This window comes from Gopherus evgoodei, chromosome 8 (genome assembly GCF_007399415.2).
Source record: "Gopherus evgoodei ecotype Sinaloan lineage chromosome 8, rGopEvg1_v1.p, whole genome shotgun sequence".
Classification (NCBI taxonomy): domain Eukaryota; kingdom Metazoa; phylum Chordata; order Testudines; family Testudinidae; genus Gopherus; species Gopherus evgoodei.
Window position 1 is genome coordinate 8,314,969 of NC_044329.1, and position 27,989 is coordinate 8,342,957.

A 27,989-nucleotide genomic window follows, 5' to 3' on the forward strand; every position below is an offset into this window, starting at 1 on the left:
GAAGGGACCTCAGGAGGTCATCTAGTCCAACCCCCTGCTCAAAGCAGGACCAGTCCCCAGACAGATTTTTACCCCAGATTCCTTAATGGCCCCCTCAAGGATTGAACTCACAGCTCTGGGTTTAGCAGGCCAATGCTCAAACCACTGAGCTATCCCTCCCCCGAATAGAATGTTATGTATTGGATCTCAACTTGAATGCCACCTGTATTAAGGACGCTCATCCTGGGAATTTAACCGCGCCTGTCTGCCAGCAACTGGTCTTCCTGGATAGTTATTAAAGTTTGTTAACTAATAAAGCAGTGGTGTGGATAGTGCCATTGTGAACACTTTCTGTTGACCTCTAAGCTTTGGTGTAACTGTTTATATCACATTTGAAACAGCTTTGGTGTGTATTTCTCTGCCAGCCAGTCACATATCTAATTTTCAGAACTATTGATAAAGTTAGTGCAGTTCACACATATACTCTGAGTATTTTTCACTGGTCTCCATGGTAAATGGCAGAACTTAAGGCCTTGAAAGCGGAGGAATGGAAGCTAGGAGGACAATGGGAGAGCAGCTACATTTCTTGTACACATCCTTTGAAAATTTCTTATGTCTAGGTATCAAAACCCTGTGACAGCTGCTAGGGTCTGACAATTCATAGATTCATAGACCTTGAGAGGCCATCTAATCCAGTCCCCTGCACTCATGACAGGACTTCAGTTTAAGCAAAGGATTAAAAAACCCACAACAGTCTGGAATTGTACTTAGAATTACGGTATATGTTATCCAAGTGCATTTCTGAAACTCTGCTGCTGGGGAAAAATCAAATTTTTTTATGATTTTTGAGCAGTGGAGGAAGGGAAGGAAATTGGAAAACTGAAATTCTCAGCACTTAAATGGCTCCTTCTGTAGCCACTTAATTTTCTCTGGACATAGCATCATCATCCATATAACTGACCTTCCTGGAAAGATCTGTCACTTTAAAAACTATTCTGCTATAGGAGATGTAGTCAATGAAATAAGGGAGTGGTTGAGATGGAGTTGAGGTTCTTTGGTTCCAGAGGGATGCTGGTTTAACATCACAAAAACAGTAAATTTGATCATCCCTTTGCTACTGGCAGATTGTTCTTTTAGATAATGCTCTGATTAATTTGAAATATGCTGTTATTTTATATACAGTATTTTCTAAGAAAGTCAAAAAAAGTTGTTATGAAAGATTTGTATGTAAGTAATTATGGTGCTTCAGTATTCAGTACAGACAGAAATTAATATATGAGGTGAAAATGTCAAAATAAAAGGTCAAGAAAGTGAATTACAAAGAAAGTTTAACATTAGCTAAGAGGCACTGTTTGTTGGCAGCAGCTCCCTGCAGTATAAAAAGGGTTAGGAAGGGGACTTATAAAGACTGAATATTTCAAACTTAATTAAAATTCTGTATAAGGTAGATAAAGAGTCATGTTGCATATTGAAAGTAGGACAATTAATATAATGAAAAATTCATGTTTATAGCTGCTGGATTTTGCTTGGGGATACTTCATGAGCCAAAAGTGATCTTTTTCCTTAGAGGTGATTCTAAGAGCAAGACATGAGACAGGTGTGTTAAGGAAACTCCATTCAAAGAATATAGAGAGTTCTTTAAAATAATAGCCGCCAAGTATATAAATTATAACTTAGAGATGTTTAACAGTGATATTCCTTACAGTAATCTGAGCTATACCTCATTATGAGAAAGTAAGTCACGTAAAAATTACATGATGATATAGCAGGGTTTATAATGGTGGAATCACAGTAATCATCAAAAATAATGAACCATATAGTAGGATGTTACTAATAAAATGGATGGTGAAAGTGCACAATGATTCAATATGTCTGTCTTTTAACTTGAAAATTCAAAGTGCCCTTTGTGCTCCTTAAAATTTCACCCTCTCTGAGTTTTGAAAGTAGATATATATGTTGTTGAAAAGTCATAATATTCATAAATTTATAAGCTAGTGTTTTTTAAATTAACCCATCTGATTCCAGTAAAAAAGTGACTCCTTGATGAGTTACCACAGGCCATTTTGCAGACTGAACTAGAGGTCAGAATTAGTGAATTTTCTTTCACTTGGGCAGAGATTTGCAGTTGTTGATGTTATTGTTCCATTGTACCCTGGATTTCAAAGATAATATGCTTATTTAGAAAGAATGGCCTAGTTCAGATGGCTATTGTCTCAAATGATGTATGCAAAGTACTGCAATTTTATGCTAGAATTACTGGTTTTTTTTTTCTTTTGTAAACATTTTTAAGACGACCAATTTAAATGAATTTGTACAAACATCTCATATTAAATACCGAGAGGATTTTTGCCTTGGCTAGCTTCTGTGGGAAGTCTGCTTTAGGCCTTGCATGTAATGGTGCACTGACATTTTAAGATGCTACAATATCAAAATAAATTGTGTGTGGAATTCAACTATGGGTACCAAAAAGCGACTCTCTTCTTAAGGTGGATAGAAACCTTTTGAGTAGATGTGAAAGATTCACTTGTCTCCATTGTTGCTATTGAAAACTCTCAGCTTAGATGTTCATAAGTAGGATGTACTGTGTGCTGGATCTGCTCAGCAATGGACTCAGCTTCCATCAGCCCCTACCCCATTGCATTTTCCTTTCCCTGGCCAGGTAAGGGGAAGGTCCTGATTGGGGAAGTAGTGGCCACATGGCAAGCCAGGAGTTGCACAGAAGCTGGATGGAGAGACAAGTCCCCAGAACTGTATAGAACAGGTTGTCACTGCTGGATGTTACAGCTGGGTGCAGGTCTTTGTGGGAGTTATGGTGAAGTAGCAGTAGCTGGGCAGGGAGCCCGTGCAGAGGGGCCCCAGTGACAGACATTATCTGAACCTGGCCTGGAAACCTGCAAGCTCCTATGTGTCTGAGTAGAGACTAGACTGGAAAGGGCACCCAGGCACTAGGCCTAGAGAGCTCTGATTCTCGACTGGACTGCCCCAGAGGCTCAAACAAGAATTTGCTATCACTCACTTTGAACTGTAACTGTGTAAGCTTCTCTACCTAGGGTATTTGCAATTTTCTTTTTCCTGTCATCACTAGTAAAATACCCTTTCACCTCGCCATGTCCTTCGGTGGTTATTGGAACCTACAAGGACTAGTGCCCGCAAGGCCTAGCTACCAAAGCACCTACGTGCTTGCCTCTGAGTTACAGTACACCTCGCATGCTATTAGCACCTTTAGGGTTGCTTAGTAGCCCCAGTAATCACAACTGTACTCAAAACAGAAAAGCAATGTCTTCTAGCTAGAGTAGCTCAGCAGAGCTTCTTCCAGCTCTGGGAGGGAAGTATCATCATATGTAGCAGAACTGTTGCCCACAAACCATCAGGGCCCAAGTTCATTCTAGTTTGTGGTTACATGCAAGTTGTACAGTAACTCCTCACTTAACGTTGTATTATGTTTCTGAAAAATGTGACTTTAAGTGAAATGATGTTAAGCGAATCCAATTTCCCCATAAGAAGTAATGTAAGTGAGGGGGTTAGGTTCCAGGGAAATTTTTTTCACCAGACAAAAGACTATATATATACACAAACAAAAACACACACAGTATAATTTTTTTAACAAACAATTTAATACTGGTACACAGTGATGATGATTGTGAAGCTTGGTTGAGGTGGAGGAGTCAGAGGGTGGGATATTTCCCAGGGAATGCCTTACTGCTAAATGAACTAGCAATTGACTGAGCCCTCAAAGGTTAACTCTCACAACACTCTACAAGGCAACAGGAAAGGAGGAAGGGCAGACGGACGCACACCCTGTGTGAGAGGAAAAAAAAGGGAATTTCCCCTTTAAGTAGATGACACCAGGCTTAAGTACTCTGTCTTGTTAATTAAATCAGCTTGCTGAGACCTGAGACCGCCGCCACTGCCTAGAACAGGGGTCGGCAACCTTTCAGAAGTGCTGTTCTGAGTCTTCATTTTTCACTCTAATTTAAGGTTTTGCGTGCCAGTAATACATTGTAATGTTTTTAGAAGGTCTCTTTCGCTAAGTCTATAATATATATATATATATATATATATATAACTAAACTGTTGTATGTAAAGTAAATAAGGTTTTTAAAATGTTTAAGGAGCTTCATTTAAAATTAAATTAAAATGCAGAGCCCCCCCCCCCCCGACCAGTGGCCAGGACCCGGGCACTGTGAGTGCCACTGAAAATCAGCTTGTGTGCCGCCTTTGGCACGGGTACCATAGGTTGCCTACCTTTGGCCTAGAAGCTCCCTTCATCCGTCGTGTGTCCCCTCTGCTCTATGGAAGATGGGGTAAGTGGGATGCAGGAGCAGGGCGGTGGGGGAGCCACCCTGACATTATGCCCCACCTTCCCTTCTCCCCCCATCCAGCAAGCAGGAGTCTCTGGGAGCAGCTCCAAAGCAGAGGGCAGGAGCAGCACGTTGCAGTGGGGGGAGGGTCAGCTGCTTCACAGGGAACTTAGGAGAGTGGGGAGCTGATGGAGGGGGCTCTTGGTCCACCCTGGTTCCAACCACCCACCAGCTAGCTGCAACGGGCTGCTCTTCCTGCAAGCAGTGGACAACGTTAGAAGGGAGCATTTCACAACTTTAAACTAGCATGTTCCCTAATTGATCAGCAACTTAACATCGAAACAATGTTAACCGGGATGACTTTAAATAAGGAGTTCCTGTTTTACTGTGGTATAATTCCTTTAGCTTGAATAGAGTTTTGTTTTATCTACACCAACGTAAATGAAATCAAAACTGGCCTCTACAATTTTAGGAAGCATGTTGAATACTAAAGTAAATGAGACATGTTCTTGTCCATGACAGTGGTATAAATCTGGAGTAGCTTCATTGACTTCAGTTGAGTTACAATGGTGTAAAACTGGTGTAGCTACGAGAAGACTCAGGTGCTTAGCAGCTAGTCACCAGATGCAGGGCTTTGGTAGATTAATTAAGTCAGCTATCATGCCTGGTTACCAGATGGCAGGCCCAAAGCTACACAGTAATCTCTAGCGTGTGATATTATAACAATATTATGTAAATTATAGCCAGAGATCAGCCATACGTTTTTGTTCCTTCAGACACGGCAGTACTTCACTAATGAGATCAGTGAGATCCTTCCCCCTGGGTCTTCACTCCCACAACATGGCATGGTACAGGTTACAATAAGTGTCCTTCCCACAGCTTGGTTCCATAATAAGTGCAGCTCTATTCTGAAAAGTAATTTTGTAAAGAGAACATTGTGGAGTTCCACATGTATCGCAAAATGACTTCCAGATCAAATCTATCCTGTTTTCAAATATAAAGATGTTTCTTCGAATGCCTTCCCCTACAATTTCAAACGAGGATCTGCAGATCAAGGTGGATTCTTTTCTGCTTATAAATCATCCACAGCAAAGATTCTGCATTTAGAACTTAGTTAAAAGTTATGTTATATCTATCCAAATAGAACCTAGATCACTCTCCCATTAACTATACTCTGCTATAACATTAGGAAACATTAGTGTTAATTATATGTAGAAATAGAGTTAAAAACACAACAGGTATGGAAATAAAGGCAAGATTTAAAATATATTTTTGAAAACAGGCAAGGGTTAAAACATAAATCATATGTCTCTGAAAAATTTTCAGCCCAACAAATAAAGCTCGGATTAAGAAGAGATGCCTGTCATTACCCTAACCACTTTGCATGTGCGTTTTATCCCCTTCTCTCTCCCTGTGTCTGCTTGTTGTTGTATTTCTAGATTGTAAACTCTTTGGAGCAGGGAGCTTCTCTTTGTGTAAACACAAAGCAATGCACAATGAGGCCCTGATCCTGACTGGGGATTTTGGACACTGCCACAATACAAATAACAAGAGTAATACTTTTAGTATGTTGGGTTTGCAGGGTGACTCTTAATAGGGAAGAGATGAGCTGTCTCCGAATGTGTCAGTTTTTATGCACTCCCCCCACTGGTTGGGTTGCATGTGGGAGGGGTTTTAGAAAGAGGCTGGGGAATGGGAAATGAAACAAAAGATATGTCTACACTGCAATTAAAAACCTGCAGCAGGCCCATGCCAGCTGACTTGGACTTGGGCTGACTCCACCCCTTGTCAAGATCCCTGACCCCCTTCGTGGCTAAAGGCTCCACCCCCACCCCCCATAACCTCTTGTTTAGAGCTGTGGAACATTTCAGAGTTATAAACAACCTCCATTCCTGAGGTGTCTGTAACTCAGGTTCTACTGTAAATGGTGTGAAGTGTCTGGACCATCTGGAGAGCAACTTTTCAATATGAAAATCAGAAGTGATTTATTGTATGCAATTTGCTATTACTAAAATCAGAGTGTGAATCACATTTTCTGGACCTTTGACTGTTTTAAAATCTTAGATAATCTGTCCTTAATAGGTCTTGTCTTAAACACATCTATAAGTCTTTGGGTTTTACATGGCTGCCCATCACCGTAGTATCTGCATGCTTTCCACATGAAATCAATAGCAGTAAGTAATGATGTTTCTAGTGGATTTCATTGAGTACATGGTATTATAGATAGAGGTGGCCAGTCCAAACACTGCCTTGTTATCTGTGTTCTATTCGTTGTACTGTCCTTCTGCAAAAATAACCTATTTCATTTGACTTTTTTGTTTGTTTACTACTATAGCTTGCAATTACAAAGTCCAAAGGAATATAGAGCAATGAGAAAAATATTGGAAGTCTCTCCCTACGGGATGGGTGGAGACTACATGGGAAGGCACAGTTAAATTAAGGCTACCAGGCACAGATTCAGGCAAGGCAGGCCATGCTTAAGTAACCTGCTGAACTTCTTTGAGCATATTACTGCCATAATCAATAAGGAAATATCAGCAGATATATTATACTTAGATTTGGAAAAAGCATTTGACAAGGCTTTGCGTCCAAGATTAGAGGCCAAGGTACAGAGTTGTAGAACAGGACTGCAGTGGGGAACATATGATATGTCATGCAATGCCAAATAGAGTGCATAAAAAGAAGTGATACCATTACTATAAAAGGGACTTGTGAAATCCTGCCCGGAATACTGTGCGCCTCACTGGTCAATACACCATAAATAAGATACTGCATTAGAGAGTACACCATGGGCAACAGAGATGCTAACTGGTATGGAGAGTCTGGTTCATGAGGATGTGTGAAGGGAATTGGACTTATTTTCACTGGGAAAGAGACTTAATTGATGGTTTCAAAGGGCCAGATTCTGCCTAGCCCTAATGTGAGTATTCGGGGGTGGAGGAGAGGACATAAAAGCTGGTGCCACTGTAACATCACCCACCCACTCCCCGAACCATTCAGAGGGGAGTGCACCCCTCCCTAAACATGTAAGGGGTTAGATAGAATTATAACCTCTCTGCTCTGGGATGCCTGAGGGCTGCTACCACCCTTTGGCACCCAAAAATGGGCAAGGACAGGAAGCAGGATGTAAAACCCTCCAAAAATGGGAAGAAAATGTTGGGGCTCTGAAAAGCAAATAAAGGAGTGAGAGGCTTGAGGGAGAGGGAAGGATAGATAGTCCTATAACTTTGTTCCAAACCAGAACTTCCAAATCAACAATGTTCCCTTCTGTCTCTCCATACACCCAGCTCTTCCTAGGCTGCCTAGTTACCTACCATGGAAAAGAACATCTACTCTCTCAATTGAGAATAATTGGAAGGCTCTTGCTGTCGCTTCCTGGGTCAAATTGACCAAGATTGCCAGAAAGACAACCTCAGTCTTCCAGTTCTTTTGTGGAACGGACTGCCCTTAGCAACTGCCAGATGCTCAATATAGCCAGCCTCAGGACATGATGCAAGATGCAATTGTTTGATTTAGTTGTCATTTGTTGTTTTTTTTTAATTTTATTCCTGGGTGAAATGACAACATGGTTGCTGACATTTCTGCAGACAGCAGTGTTCTTCATTACTACTTGGGGGTAACTTTGGATCAAATGTGCTTTTTTAAATTTTGTAATGTTGTGGGTACTATACCATAAAAGAGGAGAAAACAACATGTATTTAAAAGGAAGCATAGAGCATATAGGCCACTCAATATAGAATCCAGGGGCACCTAATCTGTCTGTACCAACAGCTAGCACAGTGGGGACCTGATTTTTGACTGGTGTTCCTTGAAGCCCCTGTAATTCAGATAAACAATAATGATTTAAATGTGCAGTGCCAGAATGTCTAAGCGAGTAAATTAGGGGTGTATGTTATCTACATAAACTCTCTCTCATGACGCATCCATTATGTATTTTGCGTAGTTTTAAAAACTCAGACTCCGGAATGAACAAGCACCATGCAGCAGGATTAACCTTGATCTAATGGGAGCAATTTGTTTTATTGCTTTTAAACAAATTGACAGTTTAGAGCTACCTTCTTGGATATGGCAGCACTACATGCTAAGTTTGAATGACAGTTGGTCTGAGTGGTTTAAACATTAAAACCTCCAGCGTGGCTTTTCACAGTCCCGGACCTGACTGACATTACTCAGAAATTCACCCTTCAATGTTAAGTGAGGCACATATTTTCATCTCTCTTAGAAGAACCGCAAAGCAAGCACAGCCTTTTTCAGATTTGAGCAGAAACTTTAAAATCCTAGTCTGCCAGTCAAAGTGATGCTCTCCTAATATGGTGTTACATTTAACATGTGGTTTTATTAGAGGAGATGTTTCTCTGCCAGGTTATGCATGAAAGGCTTGATATAATTAATATATTTAAAAGTTGTATAGAAGTACTGTCTGATTACACAATGTGTAGCTGTTAAATTGCTAATTAGAGCTCCTACTCATTTTGTAGTAGGAGAAAGAGGAACAGCGTAGAGGAAGGAATTGTGCTCTGACAATGCACAGTGCTGCATAAATCTAATAAAATATCCTGATTTGTTTTCCCAACTTCTAGTTACAGTTCTAAAGGTACATGCTCCATATAGAGAAATGTGAATGAACCAGTGAATTCTGTTGGTTTTTAAGTGTAGCTAATAAGATTCATTCTTGCACAGTTACCTGATTTGCACAGGCAGTCACTGCATTGCACACAAAGAAGGCATACAATTCCATCCCTAAATCTAGCCTTTATAGGTAACTGCGCATCAGTATCGCCACATCCTCTCCTACCTATGTGGAAGGATTCACAGCTGTGTTCAAGTCTGGGGGAGTGCTTGACCCTGGGAGGGACTAGTTGCAATACACCCTGCATGGGATGCTGCATGTGCCATGGAAAGTTGCTACTGTATACACATGTTGTTCAAACATGTCTTGTTTCACACAGAACAGGTGGGAAGGAGAGTCACAGCACAGTAACTCTTCACTTAAAGTCATCCGGGTTAATGTTGTTTTGTTGTTACGTTGCTGATCAATTAGAGAACATACTTGTTTAAAGTTGCGCAGTGCTCCCTCATAATGTTGTTTGGCAGCCGCCTGCTTTGTCCACTGCTGCCAATGCACATCTCTCTCTCTGTCTCCATGCTGTCTCCTCTCCCTCCATTTGTGCTGCCTTGTAGAGTGTGAGGCTACATTAACAACAATGTGTTAACCTTTCAGGGCTCAGCCAAGTGCTAGTTTATCATTCAGCACCAAGGCATTCCTGGGAAATATCCCACCTTCTGACTCCACTGCCTCAACCAAGCTTCACGATCATCATTGCTGTGTACAGTATTAAATTGTTTGTTTTTAAAACTTATACTCTGTCTCTGTGTTTGTGTGCGTGTATGTGTATATATATATGACAAAGTCTTTTGTCTGGTGAAAAAAATTTCCCTGGAACCTACACCCCCCCGCCCATGTACATTAATTCTTATGGGGAAATTGGATTCGCTTAACACCATTTTGCTTAAAGTCGCATTTTTCAGGAACGTAACTACAACGTTAAGTGAGGAGTTACTGTATGTGGTTAACCCAAGCAGCCACAGTCTGGAAGTGAGATCCCACATGATGCAGCACACAAGCACTGGTGATATACTGCAGTGGGTTCCAGTCAGACTTTGGAAGCAGCTAAAGCTGGCAAAATCATACAAATGACCCTGGGCCTCCACTTGTTCACTCAGGGCCGGCTCCAGCCAGCAGCCGAGCAAGCTTGTGCTTGGGGCGGCAGATTCTACGGGGCAGCATTCTGCCCAACCCTAGGGTGGCATGGCTGGGCTTTTTTTTGTTTGTTTGTTTGTTCACTGCTCTGGCCGCCCTGTAGGGAGCGGCGGCGCAGAGGAGGAGAGCATCCTACAGCAAACTCAGCAGGGCTGCCCGTGTCCTACCCTCCCCGCTGACTGGAGTGGCGTGGAGCCCTCCTGGCAGGCGGTTGGGGCCGGGTGGCGAGCACCCCGCTGAAGTGCTGGCCACCTCCCTTCTCTCTCTTTCCCCCTTTCCCTCCCTCTCCCATTCCATGTCCCCCCCCCCGCTTTGCTGCTTCAGCTGCTCCGTGTTCCCCCCCCGCTTTGCCGCTTCAGCCGCTCCGTGTTCCCCCCCCGCTTTGCCGCTTTAGCCACACCGTGTTCCCCCCCCTTTGCCGCTTCAGCCACGCCGTGTTCCCCCCCTGCTTTGCCGCTTCAGCCACGCCTTGTTTCCCCCCCCCCGCTTTACCGCTTCAGCTGGTCTATGTTCCCCCCCTGCTTTGCCGCGTCAGCTGCACCGTGTTTTTGTTTGCTCCCCCCCCCCTCCCGGCTTTGCCGCTCCAGCTGCCCCCCTCCCCTTTTTGTTGTTGTTGTTGCTTGAGGCAACAAAAAAGCAAGGCCGGCCCTGTTTCCACTGATCAGAACAACACACTTGAAATCACCCCACTTAGATCTTTTATGTATTTGATACTTGTACCATTCTTGTGCACTATTGCTGCTTCTCTGTCGTTAGTATTTTTATCAGTCCTTCAGGATGTTCATTTCTAACCCTATGATCATCTCCCATTTTGCACAGACTAATGACCAGAGCCAGCTTCAGGCCGATTGCCCCGATTCCCGGGAATCGGGCCCCGTGCCTAAGAGAGCCTCGCGCCTTAGGCATCTTTTAAATTTTTTAAATTGTTTTTACTCACCCAGCACTCACGGGGGGAGTCCGGGTCTTCGTTGGCATTTCGGCAGTGGAGGGGTCCCGGACAGACCGCCACTGAAATGCTGGAGTGAACCCCTGCCGCTGAAGTGCCGCCGAAGCCCCAGACTGCCGCCAGATATTTGAATTGGGCCCCGCAGTTCATAAAGCCGGTCCTGCTAATGACTATCCCTGTTGCTTGTGGAATAGCATTAAGTATTTAAATAATGAAAATGCCTGCAGTGCTTGGTACCTGCTTGAATGGCAGATGCTTAACAAGACAAAAGCTCTCTTTCCATTGCAATAAACTGTCAATTCAAGCTCTGCTTTAACATCCTAGAGTAGCTGTTCTCTTTCTAGCACAGACAGCTGTCCAGTCAACTTTCTCTCAAGTCACAGTCTCAGCAATACAAGCTATTGTTATCTTGTGTAGGAGACTGTGAAAATGTTGGTGCCTGACCGTTCATGCTGGAGGTCTGTTTTAGCACTCTTTTTTTTCCTTACTTGTCAATTACTTGTTCCAGACTAACAGTCTTCCTACTTTTCTCCCCTCTGTGCTCATTTACGAACCCCAAACACTTTTGGGCTGTCACGTTGTCTTTTTGCCTCTTCCATTGCAGTACTCCCAGCAGTCTTTTCCTTCCATGCCCCATTTCCTGGAAGCCTACACATGATGCTTTCCCCCTCCCATGTGTCTGTTTTCTGAGAGCACAGTAGATATCACAATGGACCAAAGATTTGTATCTCTCAAAACCAAACACACATATCTCCCTCACTCCCCAAAAACACAAAACAACCAGCTAAATAAAATACCGAATATGTTTTTTGAGCTGTGCAAAATGCTTAGCTTAAATGTACTCAAAATAAAACAGGTTTGGTTCCAGTTTGACCTGTGTATGTGGAAGAGGATTGTTTCATTTGAACTCTTCTTTGTGCCCACACAAAGGTGAAATCCAGGCCCCACTGAAGTCAATGGGAGTTTTGTCCTTGACTGATAAGTTAGCTGGAGAAATGCAGGCTTTGTGGAACTACCATTAAATAGATACATAATTGGTTAAACAACTGCAAACAAAGAGGAACTGCAAACAAGGAAACAAACTATTAATGGAATGATGTCAGATTGGAGGGAGGTCTCAAATGGGGTTCCCCAGGGATGTGTTCTGGATCTGGTGTTAACATCTTTATTAATGACCTGGATGTAGAAATGGAGAACATACTGATCAAATTTGCAGATGACACAAAGTTGGGGGAGGGGAGGTGTTGCCAACACTTTGGAGGACAGAGCTAAAATTCAGAGGGACCTTGATAAACTGAAGAACTCGTCTATATACAACAAAATGAAATTCAACAAAGGCAAATATAAGGTGCTACCTTTTAGGGAAGAAAAAAATAAATGCACAAATACAGAATGGGTATAACTGGCTTAAAGATAATAATCTCCTAGAATTGGAAGGGACCTTGCGTCCAGTCCCCTGCCTTCACTAGCAGGACCAATTTTTTGCCCCAATCCTAAGTGCTCCCCTCAAGGATTGAGCTCACAACCTTGGGTTTAGCAGGCCAATGCTCAAACCAACTGAGCTATCCGTCGTCCTTCAGCATTGCTGAGAAGGTTCTGGGATTTGTGGTGGATTACAGCCTCAACATGAATCAGCAATGTGATGCTGTTGCAAAAGAAGCAAATGCAATTTTAGTTTGCATTAACAGAAGCATAGTATGCAAGTCACGGAAGATGACAGTACCACTCTACTCGGTGCTGGTTAGGCCTCAGCTGTAATACTTGTCCAATTTTGGTCACAGTTGTATAGAAAGGATGGAGAGAATGTAGCCTTTTATTTTATTAAAGTAAATTTAATGATGTATTACATCATTGTAGGTTTGACTCTGGTGGCTACAGTCTCAAGCTCAATAGAGTTACCTTTGCCACGTGTTTCAGATCTAGAGCTTGTAGGAACACACATAGACCAAGGAAAGTAATGCATACAATCACAAGAACAATGTCTAATATCTTTTACTGATTTTATTATAGTAGCAAAGTTATGAATATCCAAGCAGATATAAAGCCTAAATATATCCATACACAAATTATATCTACTGTCATGCTCTCATCCTCCTAGATAGTGTTAGGATCTGATGGATCTCTCATGGATTGATCATCAATAGATGGATGGTTCCTGCTGGAATTTTCCTGTAGGAAGCTCAGGTTTCCCAGTCTGAGCATCCTCTTTTATAATGTGATTCTGACTGTACCTACACTCTGCATGTGCATGAAAGTGTTAACTCTCTTTTTCCTTATTTGTGTTGTATCCTTCAAGAATTTTGCTGTACCCCATTCTCTATAAGTTGTGTATAGTTCTTTTTATTCTCATTAGCATTGACACACAACTTGTATCCTGTGGTTAAGGCATGTGTTAAAAAAAATGTGACTCTAGAGCATTTTTATGATCTAAAATTAAACTTACTGCTAATTTTTCGCAATACCACACATTGATACATCATTTCCCATAATCTTGTGGCATCGCATTATTCTTTGGTTACTTACTTATATGAAGCATTTCTTAATTCTAAGGCCTAAAATGGCTAAACTAAAATCTTACAGGCCTCTCAGCCTGTACGTCTTGCATTTCAGCCCTCCTTTATTTAGAAAGCTAATACATATTTATCACTTCTAACTGATCAGTCTATACTTCTATAATCCTAACATCACACAACACACAATACATGAATGATAAAATAAAATCATTGGCTACAAGAAGCTGGAAAGGATCCAGAGGTGAGCAACAAGATGATCAAAGGGATGGAATGCAAGCCATATGAGCAAAGCCTGAAGGAACTGGGTATGCTTAGTTTGGAAAAGATGAGATGAATGGGGGACATGATAGCAGTCTTCACATACTTGAAAGGCTGCTGTAAAAAATGTGGAGAAAAGTTGTTCTCTCTTGCCACAAGGGAAGGACAAGAGGCAATGCATTCAAAGTACAGCATAGCAGATTTAAATTAAATCTCAGGAAAAACTTCCTAACTGTAAGAGGAGTAGGACAATGGAACTCGCATCATCTGTCACTATGTTGCCTCCCCTTTCAGTAAAGGTCCCACACTTTCCCTGACCACCTTCTTGTTGTTAACATACCTGTAAAAAAAAACCCTTCTGTTACCCTTCACGTCTCTTGCCAGCTGCAACTCCAGTCATGCCTTGGCCTTTCTGATTACACCCCCACATGCTCTAGCAATATTTTTATACTCCTCCCTAGTCATCTGTCCAAATTTCCATTTCTTGTAAGCTCTCTTTTTGAGTTTAAGCTCACCGAAAATTTCACTGTTAAGCCAAGCTGATCGCCTGCCATATTTGCTATTCTTTCTGCACATCGGGATGGTTTGTTCCTGAGCCGTCAATAAGGCTTCTTTAAAATACAGCCAGCTGTCCTGGACTCCTTTCCCCCTCACATTAGCCTCCCAGGGGATCCTACCCATCAGTTCCCTAAGGGAGTCTAAGTCTGCTTTTCTTAAGTCCAGCGTCCGTATTTTGCTACTCTCCTTTCTTCCTTTTGTCAGGATCCTGAACTCAGCCATCTCATGGTCACTGCTGCCTAGGTTGCCACCTGCTTCTACTTCTCCTACCAATTCTTCCCTGTTTGTAAGCAGCAGGTCAAGAGGAGCACTGCCCTAGTTGGTTCTTCCAGCACTTGTAGCAGGAAGTTGGCCCCAACACTCTCCAAAAACTTCCTGGATTGTCTGTGCACTGCTGTATTGCTCTCCCAACAGATGTCAGGTTGATTGAAGTCCCCCATTAGAACCAGGACTGTGATCTGGAAACTTGAGTTAGTTGTCCCACGAAAGCCATGGCTACCTCATCCTTCTGATCTGGTGGTCTATGGCATACTCCCACCACGATATCACCTTTGTTGTTCTCGCCTCTAAACTGAACCCAAAGACACTCAACAGGCTTTTCTCTAGTTTCATACTGGAGCTCTAAGCAATCATACTACTCTCTTAGATACAATGCAACTCCTCCACCTTTCTTCCTGTACCTATCCTTCCTGAATAGTTTATACCCATCCATGACAGTGCTCCATTTATGTAAACTGCCCCACCCAATTTCTGTTATTCCGATCACATCATAGTTCCTTGATTTTGCCAGGTCTTCCAATTCTTCCTGCTTGTTACCCAGGCTTCTTGCGTTGTTGTATATGCACTTAACATAACTAGCCGATTGCCCTATTTTCTCAGTATGAATCAGGTGGCTTCCCGTCTTGTACCCTCCTCCTTGTGTTTCCTCACTGTATCCCACTTCCCCACTTACCTCTGGGCTTAGGTCGCCATCCCCGGCGAACCTGAATTCCTCCCTGAAGTATGAAGTCAAAAGTGTCTGTGGGACAAGAACTTATTTGCTTGGGATGAATCCAGCACAAATTTGCCAAGTCAAATGGTTTTTCTTGCAGACTACATATTTTTGGTCTTTTTTCACATGGCAACTCTGCTGGTTTCCTGAGTTTCTCTGAAGCTGTGGGAATTGTAAATGAAAGTACAGAGTGATTTGTTCGTGTTAAGAAATTGTCCTGGCACTCAAATGCTTCAGTGTGATCTCTTTCACTGACTCCTCTCCTAATTTAGATTATCCAGATACAGATGTTCTCTCTCATTTTCAGAGCATTATCAGGGTTTTAGGATGCATTTGTTTAAAATATTTCTGGTGCAGTTGTCTGGAAGTGCCACCGGCATGAACCCATTCACACCACCTCAGAACTTCCACTAGATCTGAGATTTTGTTCCTTGCCCTGTTGTCTCTGTTAGCCTATACTCTTTTGTTGCAGGGAGGAAGATTAAATTCTGAGGGAGTCAACATTTTGCTTGATCCTTCACTTGAGGAAAAACTAGCAAGGATAGCACTTATTTGAATCTCACACGGTATCTATTACTGGAACCTGCTGTCTGAAATTCAAATCTTCTCTGTAGGGCAATGGTTATCTCCATTCCCTCTCAATCCTTTCTTTTGCATAATACCCTAATGATCACTCACCAATAAAAAAGCCTGGAAAGTTGAAACATTCTCATATTGAGGCAGCTGAGGTCTGTCACTCAGGTGTGGTTATGCATTTACTATGGCATCATTTCTCTCCAATTCAAAGCTCCAGCAGCCATATCCTTGTGATAAGGGGATGCTGAGACTGATGAGATATGCAATGGTTGCTGCACTAATTTCATACCACAGCTTGACACTCATACTTTATGATTTCACCTTTAAAAGGGTTTTTCCTTTACAAGCTGCTTTCTGTTCTCTTCTTCGCACGTTGTGTTTTATCTTTCACAGCATCCTTGTCTCAGCTGGCCACACAAAGTTAATATTTCCTAATTTTACAGGGACTAAGGGATATTGCTAATGGTATGAACTGTGATGTGCTGTTTGCATAACCTCTATGTAACAAATGGGGACAGCAGCGTGAATGTGGTCAGCCTCTGGAAAAGGCAGAACTCCATTCAAACTAGAGGGTGTGAGAACACCCATGATTAGGTATGATACTCCCACATCAAATATGAGCCCTCAGAATTTGGGCAAGATCCAGTTGCTCTTTTTTTTTCCCTCCTCCCTCCTTTGGCTATTCCTGTGTAGTAGTACAGTTGGAGATATTCACAATATAATCTCTAACTCTTAGAAAGAACTCAGGGATGGGAAACTTTGCAGCATTGTGTGACTTTGCAGGATTCAGAGGGTTATACCTAATTTCCATACTTTTAAAATAAGTGTGTACACCCACAGTATTTTCCTGTAGCCGTGCCTTCTGTGCTAGGCTAAGAAGCTGCTTGTTGCTTGAATACATCAGTTAAAAGGAAAAACCTAGGGCATACAGAGAGCCCCTAGAAGATTAGGGATGTGATATTTGCCTGACCTGGTGCTGAACCCTGTTCTCCTCCCCAAGGCTCCCAAAACTTTGGAAACGTGTTATTCTGATTTGTAATCATGTTACAATATGCTAGCAATGTAGTTTGAAGACTACAAGCCTGACTCTTCTCTCACGTCCACTTAGTTAACACTGACATAACTCCATTGAGCTACAATGTAGTTACTCCCAATTTACTCTAGAGAAAGTGAGAGGAGAATTAGGCCCTACCAACTGGAAAACTTGTGATATTTCTGATCCAGGGTGGATACCAGAAATACAAAACAAAAAAAAAACCACAACAGCAACCACATGAATGTTTCAGAAACTTTACAGGATCGGGGGAAGTTTGGTTCTAAAATATGCTGAAGGTTTGGGGTAATTGACCCATCACTAGTAGAAGTGTGGTATAGGGTCGAGCTTAAAGCTTTATGCTAGTAGAAAGCATATAGCTAAGATAATCAGAATCTGGTAAACCAAGGGGGAAGAACACCTAAACATGAGAGACTGGTTTCTGTTGAAGCGGAATGGGATAAAAGCAGCTGGTGATGTCATATTTCTTATAAAGCTGAAAACAGTGGAAGAAGTGATGGGTATTGATTCGTGCCAGATTCAATAAATACACTGTCCAGCTGCCACACTGGAGGGGACCAGGTAAAAATATACAAGCCCCAAACAATGCATCGTGTGGGACTTGTGGGAGTGTCTGGAACACTCAAGCCAAGCAAAGTCTTTATTGACTGTGTTCCTTTCATATCTTTTCTTCTTGCGTAATCGAATAAAATTTATCAGCCAAGTAAATGCTATTTTGTACAAGCACTTTAAAAGCATTCATTTTGAGTACTGATTCAGCAAAGCTTCTCGCTGAAAAGAACAGTGTAGATAGAACAACAGAAAATGTCCTTCGCCAAGGATGCAGTGAACAGCCTCCCAGTAGAAATATGAAAATAATTAGTGTTTATGCTTGTGATTTAACTATGTGGAATTATTTTTTTTACTAGCCGGATAATGCACAGAATTTATATCATTGTCTTAAAATTTGGGACGATAATACTGCCTTATTTTGCAGAGGTTTATGGGAGGATACATTCATTGGTAGTTAAGGTGTTCAGATACTACAGAAAGGGAGCTATGTTAGTTCCTAGGTAGATAGTGTATGTCCAGGGTGCCTGTTAAACTATGTAAACACAGAAGTGCTCAGTAATTATTATTACTGATGTCTCTTATCATAGAATCATAGGACTGGAAGGGAAGGGACCTTTGTTATGTTTGACAGACAAATAGTCTTCATCTAAGCAATAATTTCTGGGACAAACAGGTAAAAGAAGGGGGATGTGTGTGTGTACATATATTTATAAAATATACAGATTTACAGCTGCTGATTAATGGGAGTGGCTTTGAATTTGTCCCACATAATCTTATATCAGCTGTTTAACCTGATGAAAGGCTTTTTAACTTGAAGCAAAATAGCTGCAGCCGAATCTTTTAGGTGAATAGTCCAGATGGTACAGGTTCGAACGATCAGAACCAAGTATTTATATCAAAACCTAACTCACTTTAGAAGCATGGGATTTCAAACTAGTCACCCTGTTTTACCAGTTTTAGCATGTACATCTCAATCCAAATGTATTAATTAATGGCAGCCTATAATTCTTACAGGTGGGTTCTCTAGTTGGTTTTTTGATTAATGTAACTTATGCTTCTGTAAAGGAGTAAGTGGTTTCATTGGTGGTGGCTTTGGAGTTTTGCATTCATTATGGAGAAGTAACAGATTAGGGGCTATACATTCTTTATACACTAAGTAGAATTCAGAATGCAGTGAACGTATCAAGCCCTGAGGCAACCTTCTGCTTTTACCTTAATATTGTCTGTATATTTCTAATAGCTATAGATTTGTCTAGCCTTTTACCCTCAGCTAGGCTTAGTAACACTTTGGATAGTTTAATGACATATTTTGAATATCTCAAGGTTTGCTATTGGTTATACCAGTGTAGTCAAGTGAACCATTCTAATAGTTTGCCAATATCCTTGTCTCATATTAAAAAGTCATTAGCAGAAGAATCTGACTGATAAAAAAGTATTTATGTTAGCTAACAAGTGACATTTCCCCCATTTGGATCATATCTCATTAAAATACAAAGTTATTTCACTAAAGGTTTTATTATATTTATGCCTAAATGGAAGAATTTTTCATATTCTTATCATTTGACTTTATACGTTCACTTTCCAGATCCTTCATTTTATTTTCTAGACCAAGGGCCCAATTCTCACTTCCCCTAATGCCACTTGACAGGGCTCTGGAGGTGTAAAGGGTCTCAAAGGGAGTATAAATATAATTTATTGCCTTTTGAAGGATGGTTTGTGCTGCCAGAGCAGTGTAAAGTTTTCTTATGTAAATGAGCATCAGGCTTATGTAACTTTGGTTTTTGATGCAATGGTTGGGTATGACTTTACTCTTTTAAGATAGTTCCTAAATGCATGGTAAGCAGTACTATCTGGTACCAGTATAGCTTGTTTCACAGAAGAATTACGTCAATTGGATTACATAATAAGCCATTCGAAAAGATGGAGGAATTGTACCTCTATCTTCTACAAGGAAGTCAGACATCACTGAGGTTGACCTGGACACCAATAATAAATAATCTTGTATGCATGTTCTGAAATTACCATGATGTCAATGGAAGATAGATGGGGCAAAGAGGGAAATAAAAAATAAATCACATTTACAGTTGGCATCCACAGTACCCTATGTCCTTGTGAGCCCACAGGTATCAAGGCTATGCTAATCTTAGCTTTTTTTAAAAATTACATGTTTAGCACTTTTCATTGCAGAGATCACTTGAAAATTTTTCATGTTAACTTTTCCTGAAACTGGGTGTGCTATTCACATTCCCAGAGCCTGGACTTGATGGCTTGAGAAGCACATGGCTGTGGTTTGCTTTGATTTTTTTTGTAGGAAGTAGTGGGATATACTTTTACTCCCACTTTTACATTTTTATTATTTTAACCTTCATTTCATGTATGTAAAATAAATAAGGCTTTTAAAATGTTTAAGAAGCTTAATTTAAAATTAAATTAAAATGCAAAGCCCCCCGAACCGGTGGCTAGGACCCAGGTGTGTGAGTGCCACTGAAAATCAGCTCACGTGCTGCTTTCAGCACACGTGCCATAGGTTGCCTATCCCTGCTGTAGAATTATAACAGGTTGATTGAGAACACGTAAGAAAGTCAGGATACATGCGTTTTTCCCCATTGTAAGAGTTTTTTTCTGTTCCTTTTTCAAAAACCGAAGACAGGTCATTATTTACAAAGCATTGTGTAGTTAAAAGATCCTTCTGTGTGGCCGCAGCTCATTGTATAGGAGGAACAGAAGTTGATCATATGGTCATATGGGTCATTGTAAAATATGATCAGATTTCTATTTATTTGTATTGTATTTAACATTTAAAAGTTTAGTTGAGTGATTTTTAGTTTATGATCATCTAGTTAGGACTTTTTTCCTCTTAAAATGTATTGTATAATTCAGCTTTTGAAATGTTAACTAAATATGAGCAGAATTTTTTGTTCTATGAGTAGAGCTAAAATGCATTTATAAAGTAAATGTTTGCTTATAACCTTTGTTATTTTTCAAAGGTGCTTCTAATCAGCTCAGGTGTATCATGTGAATTTCTTTGCTTATTTTCCAGTGGTAGGGAACTGTAAATTTTGATTACTTGCAGGATTTTTTATGTTTGTTTGTTTGCACTGTAATGAAATTTCATTTTCCCTTGCTGCAAAATACACGGTGTAAAAAGAGCATCGACATCAGATTAAACTGTTGTAATTCAAGTCTTGTACCATGGCTTGGCATTTCACTCTATTACAATTGCAAATGAGGTTGTTGTACATGTCCCTTAAAGTGCCAGGGGTCACCTATCTCAGTCATGAAATGTGCTAATTCTCTGTAATTTGCTCATGCTTTGCAGTCTGGACTGAACATTCAAGTGTCTCATTGGCAGAAGTTAACTAGAATAGCACTGAGCTTAAGACCATAGGGAAAAAAATTGTGGGACAATCCTGATCCCAAGATCAGAACCTGAGTAAAAGGGCACTGCAGGTTAGAGTTATGTGGGGATTCATACGACAGAATCTTTTTTTCCATCTGCAAGTAGGTTCTGGGCCACACACACAGTTCTAGGGATGGTGTTATGCAGGAGATCAGACAATGAGCACAATGGCCTTATCTATGAAAAAATGAAAATAAAGAATTTGCACAGAAACTGAAAACAGAAAGCTGCTGTCATAATTGTTTAATTGCTCTTTATTTGTGGATTATATGGCAACAGTCACAATCCTAGGCCCAAGCACGTGCTTAAGTGCTGTCTTGCTTGGGAATCCTTTTCTGACCAGGGCCTTAAGGCTGTAGCATTTTACTAGTACACAGTGTAGGATTTGTTTTCCCTTTTATTTAGGACACTTTTCAATTTGCTTTCACCTCTCAACACCTCTCTTCCATTTTAATTCACCTTGTTGGATTTGTCCTGTGTTCTTATGCATGATGTATAGCATAAGAGTCCAAATGCAAACCATGCTATGAAAAAAGAATTCATGAATTATGAAGAGGCTGTTGTGGTTAAGTAGGAGTTTAAAGATGAAAACACAAATAGAGGGCATTAAAAATAAAATACAAAGAAAGTGGGAAAGAGGATGGTAGAGCAGACCTATAAATACACATAGAAAAGTTGGAGATTTAAAAAGGAGTAATGATTAGCAATTGAGCCAGACATATTGCAACTATGTGCCCAACTAGCAAAAATAAAAAGCCATTGTGTTATTTAAAAATGAGGGTAGAGAAATTATATCATGGGCTAAGGAGCAAAAGTTAACTGCTGCTTTTGTCTGTCTTTATAAAGGAGGCAGGTGTCAATCTCACTGAGTTGATGTTCAGCTCCCCAGGGAGGACAGATGAGAATTTATGTAACATAGAATTAACAGACTTAATTTGGAGATCAGTTGCTCGTGGAGGACAGTTAAAATGGGTAGCATGCAAGGAATAGGGATGATTAGAAAAATGCGAGGTGCAATTTAAAGGTCTTGAGTCAAAAGAGCTGCAGAAGTAGCTAGAGGGTTGTGCAAGTTAAGCATGTGTCAAGGGTACCTGAGTATGGTACTTTCCCTTCTCCCAGTCCAGCAGTAAACATGAGCCAGCTAGCTCAGCAGCAATGCAGATCTGCAATTTATAGCAGCTTGGTCAAAGTGACAGGAAGCCTAACTCAGGGGTTTCTTCAGGAGCGTGCCTGGAAATACTAGCATCAGATCCACTGAGTCAGAAATGCTGGTCTTTGGGGCTTGTTGTTTCATAATGAGAGGCATTTTGCACCATGTTACTGTTGTTCTTATTACTAAGCTGTCGGCAGAGGAAAATGAGCTGCATTTTTAAAAGTCAATTGGACAATCAGAATGTGAAACTTATACGTTTAAAAGTAAATTGCCATGGTTTGTCCTATCCACATGTCTCAGACTGTGACTGTGCCTATGTGAGGTAATATTAGGGTGACCAGACAGCAAGTGTGAAAATCGGGACAAGGGTGGGGGGGGGGAGCTAAGAGGAGCCTATATAAGAAAAAGACCCCAAAATCGGGACTGTCCCTATAAAATCGGGACATCTGGTGACCCTAGGTGGTAGGTTCTTTTCAGGATGCCATGTTGGGTTCTGCTCTGTGTTTTGGAGAATGTGCTGTTTCAATTTCACTAATGTGGATCTTTCCTAGCAGGAGCAAGGTGAAAGTTTCCAGAAGAGGTTATTTGTTAATGTTACTCTGGGGAGATGGAGCACAAAAATTGGCACAGATAATTAGTGGCTGGTATTCAGATATGCAGAAGTTGCTGCAAATGAGCACCTTATAGAGAGACGTTGGGATAATTTACTAAAATATGGTGCAGTCCAAGGTAACTTTTGGAATGTTATTGCACAAACCGCATGCGCCTGAGGGGCTGTATGGAAGGTGGCACATTGGAAATGTGAGGAGGCAGTTCAGACTCTTATTTTGTTCTTATTTCCCCCTCTCTCGTTTCTGACACTCGATAATTAACAGAGCAGGAATGTGATGGTCTAACAGTAAAATTACTGGGGTTAGTGGACCAGTATGATAAAAGACAAAATGCAGCCTCAACCTGAGATTGACAAATCACGGATTTATAACAGATGCTTCTGCTTCTCATTTATTTTCCCTGTTACCTGATATAAGTGTTATTTATTTTGGATCTTTTGTTTTTTCTGATTTAAACATAATTTGTTGGGGAGGAGTGGTAGAAATAGTAGCAGTGCACCATCCATTAGACCGTGACAGTGAGATGAATAATGATCAAATGAGTAAATCAAAAGGGGGCATCTCCAGCAGCCACAGGATAATCAACTAGGAAAAGATACTAAATAAGAGGGCAGAATATGTAGTTACCATGACAAGTGCTTTGTATGACTTGTGAACAGTGTGTGGCAGTGACACCTGTGGGGGCGCTGAAGGACAGTGCTGCCTGCTGGAGAGCGGCGTTCTGTTCCACAGGAAGGATGTGAAACCAGATCCTGAGAGGTACTGAATACCTGTAACTCCCATAATTGTCCTGGAAAGGATACCACTTGGGGAGCAAAGATGAGATTGGCTGTGAAGAATTCATGCTCCAAGGAAAGACTAAAGGCATTGGATGGCTTGCCTTCAAAGTGACCTATTGGAGAACTTCAGTGGGCGTGTTTAGGACACTAGGGGACATAATAAGGAAAAGAAGAGTGAAATAATAAGGAATCCAGCAAGCAACTGGCTGCAAAGGTTAGTGAACAGAGAACTAGGATCATCCCATGAGGCTTTGCAGGATTATTCATGGCAGGAATATAGATGTTATGTGTAGTCAAGCCTGTCATCTCCAGAACACCCCCTTAGGTCTGGACACAATACTGCAGGGGTTCGTCCAATCTAATGCGCCTTTGTCCATGTTGATTCCACAATGGCATGTTGTTTTAAGTGGCTATACCCTCTGGCTGGTTCACTTCTCCATTTGTCTCCAACTGCAGTGTCCAAAATAAGAAAATCCAAAGTCTAATGTCTTTAAGCCTGGCCTTCAACTACCATCTAGGACTTGTAGTTCTCATGGTCTCATGCATTTCTAGTACTCTTATCTTCCTCTTTGTTCTCCTCTGGGTTCCAGCCCATGGACCCTGTTTTAGGTGGATAAGGACTAATCACTGTGCCCCTCTACCCCTTCCCTGAGCTGCTCCTGTCTTCTTCCTTGATATGGTCACCAGACCTCTGAACAATGCTATACCCCCAATCCCCTGACTGTGTGGTTCTTTCCAGCTTCTTCTTAGCCAGCTGTGGAGATGCTTCCATGAAGACCATTTTCTGCCCTGCTCTGCAGATGCTGGGCTGTATTGTGAGTATTTAGAGCAGTCAATATCTCACTTGTCCAGACTGAAGTTTCCCACAGCCCTCCTCCTGCAACTGGGGTTGTGCCTCGGATCAGCTGCAAGGCTTTTGTGAGCTTCCTTCAGCAGGCTAGTCTTCTCCTGCCAATGTCTCCCTACTCTGAGGGAAGAGGCAGTCTTTATGCTGGTCCCCTTCTCCCAACTCCTTCCCAATTGGTTGGGTGAGAAGGGAGCCATGCCCCACTCTCTCTATAAGGCTCCTGGCCCCTGGGCTTTAAAGGTACAGTAATAGATTCCCTCTCCAAGCATTATTCATTCCCAGGGCTGCTTCCTTTCTATCCCTATTCCCTTAGGTCTCTCTATCTAGATATCTGTTGGCTCTTTCAAGCCCTTAAAGGGCCATGGCAGGTGAGGGATGGGAGGGCTGACCATCCTGTCACACCTCCTAGAAATCATTATTTTATTTTGATTTAAACACCTAAACAGGAAAAAAAAAAAACCAGACAGCTCTCTCAAGGACAGCATCACAGTCCATAAGAACAACAGAACAGAGGCGGATCTGCCAGCACCACCATCAAAACTGCCTGTCATCAATGACATCAACACAATCTCCTTATCTCAGATCACGCCAAAGCATTCAGCCCCTCAGAGGGCCAGTCTCCCTTGCCCTGCCAAGCACTGGAAAGAGAAACCATTTCTCAATATCATGTTCAGTAGCCTTTGTTTTGCTGTTTTTTATTATACCTATCTGTGTGCAAAGTAAACAGGACATGACTTGTAGCCATTGCCAAGCTAGTCTAGCTTTTCTAAAAAGCTTGTAAGATTTACTGTCAAATTTCACACTGACTACAGTTTGCCATAGTAGAGAACAAAAATACGGTTGCCACAAGATTTCATAGTAAATCTCATGAGGTTTTGAGTGATTGCTAAATAATTACTTCCGGTTGCTATAAAAGATTAACACGAACATTTTTATGCAGGAATGCCCTATGAAATAGGGCTGCAATGGGCTGCTTGACAGATTTTCAAACCCTGGTGAAGAATTCCCTTTAGGATTGCTAGTCTAGGGTTGTTTACCTGTCAGCCTGAAACTGTCAACTGGGTTTATAGGGAAGAACGAATTTTCAAGTTGAGCCATTGATTCTGACCAACTTAATTTCCAAAAACTTCAAGCTGCCCCAAGAGTTGGAGCCAATGGAAGTCTGCAGAATATGATTGCTGCATTCATTAGCTACATTTAAGGCTGTCTTTATCATAGGAAGAACTCCTGTTTGGAGCAGCGGAGGAAAGAAGGGGTACTGAAACAGACCTTCTCCCCTTCTGTTTGTGTCATCAATCTGTTGCATCTTGTTGTTAGCCAAGATTGTAAACTCTTTGGTGGCAGGGCCTGTGCTTTTATTACGTGGTTGTATGCCTACTGCAATGGGGTTCTTTTTCATAGATATTTAAGGTCAGAAGGGACCAACAGATCATCTAGTGTTGCCTGTATAATAGAGGACTTATAATTTCATCCAGTTGTTCTTGTATTGAGAGCAGTAACTTGTGTTTGACTAATTCTGGAAAGACAAGGTGGGTGAGGTAATAATTTTAATTGGTCCAGCTTCCGTTAGTGAAAGAGACAAGCTTTCAAGATTACACAAAGCTCTTCTTTGGGTGATCTGGGAAAGATACTCACAGATAAATACAAGGGTGGAAAAGATAAGGGGTTAACACATGTTACAAGAGACCATTTAAGGTGAAGGGGGCAGCTAAAACCTCTACAGACTTGACATGACAGCCCCCATCTTTTCTTGTTCTCTGTATGTATATATATCTTGTATATCTTTCTACTGTATTTTCCACTCCATGCATCTGATGAAGTGGGTTTTAGCCCACAAAAGCTTATGTCCAAATAAATATGTTAGTCTCTAAGGTGCCATAAGTACTTCTCGTTCTTTTTGCTGATGCAGACTAACGTTGGTCCCACTCTGAAACCTCTGCAGTTGTAGAATAAAGGAGGTTTAGTAGGTTACAAATTGTTGTAATGAGCCATAAAACGAACGTCTTTCTTGAGCCCATGATTTTTGGTAACTATCAGAGTTATGAATTTAAGCTCCCAGGCTTATCTTTTGAATGTGATGCACAAGTTTCCTTTGAGGACAAGAACTAGGAGGTCAGATATGAGTGATCATTTTGTGACAAGTGTTTGCCCACAGTGATATGGTGTTTTTATCTTTTACCATTTTTCTGTGCGAGTTCATTCAAGAGCCTGGTGGTTGTTTGGTTTCACCCACATAGTTGTTACTTGGGCCTTTTGATATACAGGATGAGGTACAGCACATGTTATGATAAGCATGTGTAGGACCTATGGCACAGCTGCTGCTGCTGCTGGACCCCAGTTGAGGTTTGGTGGGGGAAATATTTGCATTTTATTATGCATCATGCAGGTTCTGGGGCAGTTGAGGAGAGAGTATGTGCTACTCACTTCCTGGGTTCATCAGTAATCTCCCTGGACTCTAGGGAGATTACTGATGAACCCAGGAAGTGAGTAACATATACCACCTCCTCAGCCACCCTGGAACCTGCATGGGGCATATCAAATCTAAGGTGGTTCTTCTGGAAGAGAGAAGAACTTTTGAATTTTCCTGTGGGGTGGCTTCAGGTCTGCAGAGTGGCAACGTGGCTCTGTGGCTCTGGCTGACCTAGGGCTCCTCTGGGGTGGGCTCAGGGCTGTGGGGAGGAGTGAGCATGGGGTCCCGGGACTCTGGCTATGGGAGGGGGTGTGGGTATGGGCGGAAAGGGTGGAGCCGGGGGCTAGCCTCCCCAAAGTGGGGCTCCACCCACCACCCATGCCTATGGATCTTGAAAAGTTTTTTATGGGTGGTATTGTTCATCATAGCAGTGGCGATATGTCTGCAGGTTTTGCATGTGTTGTTATGGTTGGGTCTGGTGCCTTTTGAGTTGGTCTGTCCTGGACTGTGGGGAGCTTGCTTCTGATGATGAGCTTGGCAAAGTTGTTGGATTGTTTGAAGGCCAGGAAAGGGAATCATCCAGTCTTAATTTGAAGACTTCAAGTGACGGAGAAGTTAGTGTAGGGTTAAGTGCCAATACTTTGTTTTCAAGATCGTTTAAGCGGACACAGATCGTTCATTAACCGCAGCCTAGTCCATTTTTTTTAAATAATGAGCACTATTGAAAACAAATAAATAATTAACAGTAATAATATTTCCTAATTTTCCACCTAGGAGTTTGTGCTTGTATGTACAGCAATTCAATATGACAAGTCAAGTTGGGCACAAAGGATGAAAAGTTGTTTTAAAAAAATCTTGAATATATTTCTCATTGTATTTCTTTGTTATGTAAAATGTCCATGAGTTGTAGAAAACTTATCCACATCATTGCTTTTCAGATAGATTTTCATTTCTATGAATAAATCTAATATTTCTCTACTGGCAGTGGTTTGTTTGTCCTCACATGGCTTAATGCAGAGGGCTTACATGGGTAATTGCATTTGTAGTGAAATTTGATCCTAGAACTGCAGAATCTGAATAATAAAAGGAAGGCATATGGGCACAAATCCTCAAAAATATTTAGGCACCTAATTCCCATTAGAAGATCTGGGCTATTATTATATTTGCAGTTAGGGACAGCACCCCATTACAAGACAGCTGAACAGTCTCTTTATTCCAGAAACTTCTAACAACAACGAGGATTGTACTTCAAACAGGCACATGGTATATCAACATAGTAGCACGCTCTAGCACCGTCTTA

General features: G+C 41.5%; 1 protein-coding gene across 3 annotated transcripts in view; it reads left to right on the forward strand.

The window, feature by feature from the left end:
• The window catches only part of ADAMTS2 (ADAM metallopeptidase with thrombospondin type 1 motif 2), a 402,877-nt gene that overhangs the window by 284,608 nt on the left and 90,280 nt on the right, over positions 1-27,989 (forward strand). The gene's annotated exons all lie outside the window — the stretch shown is intronic.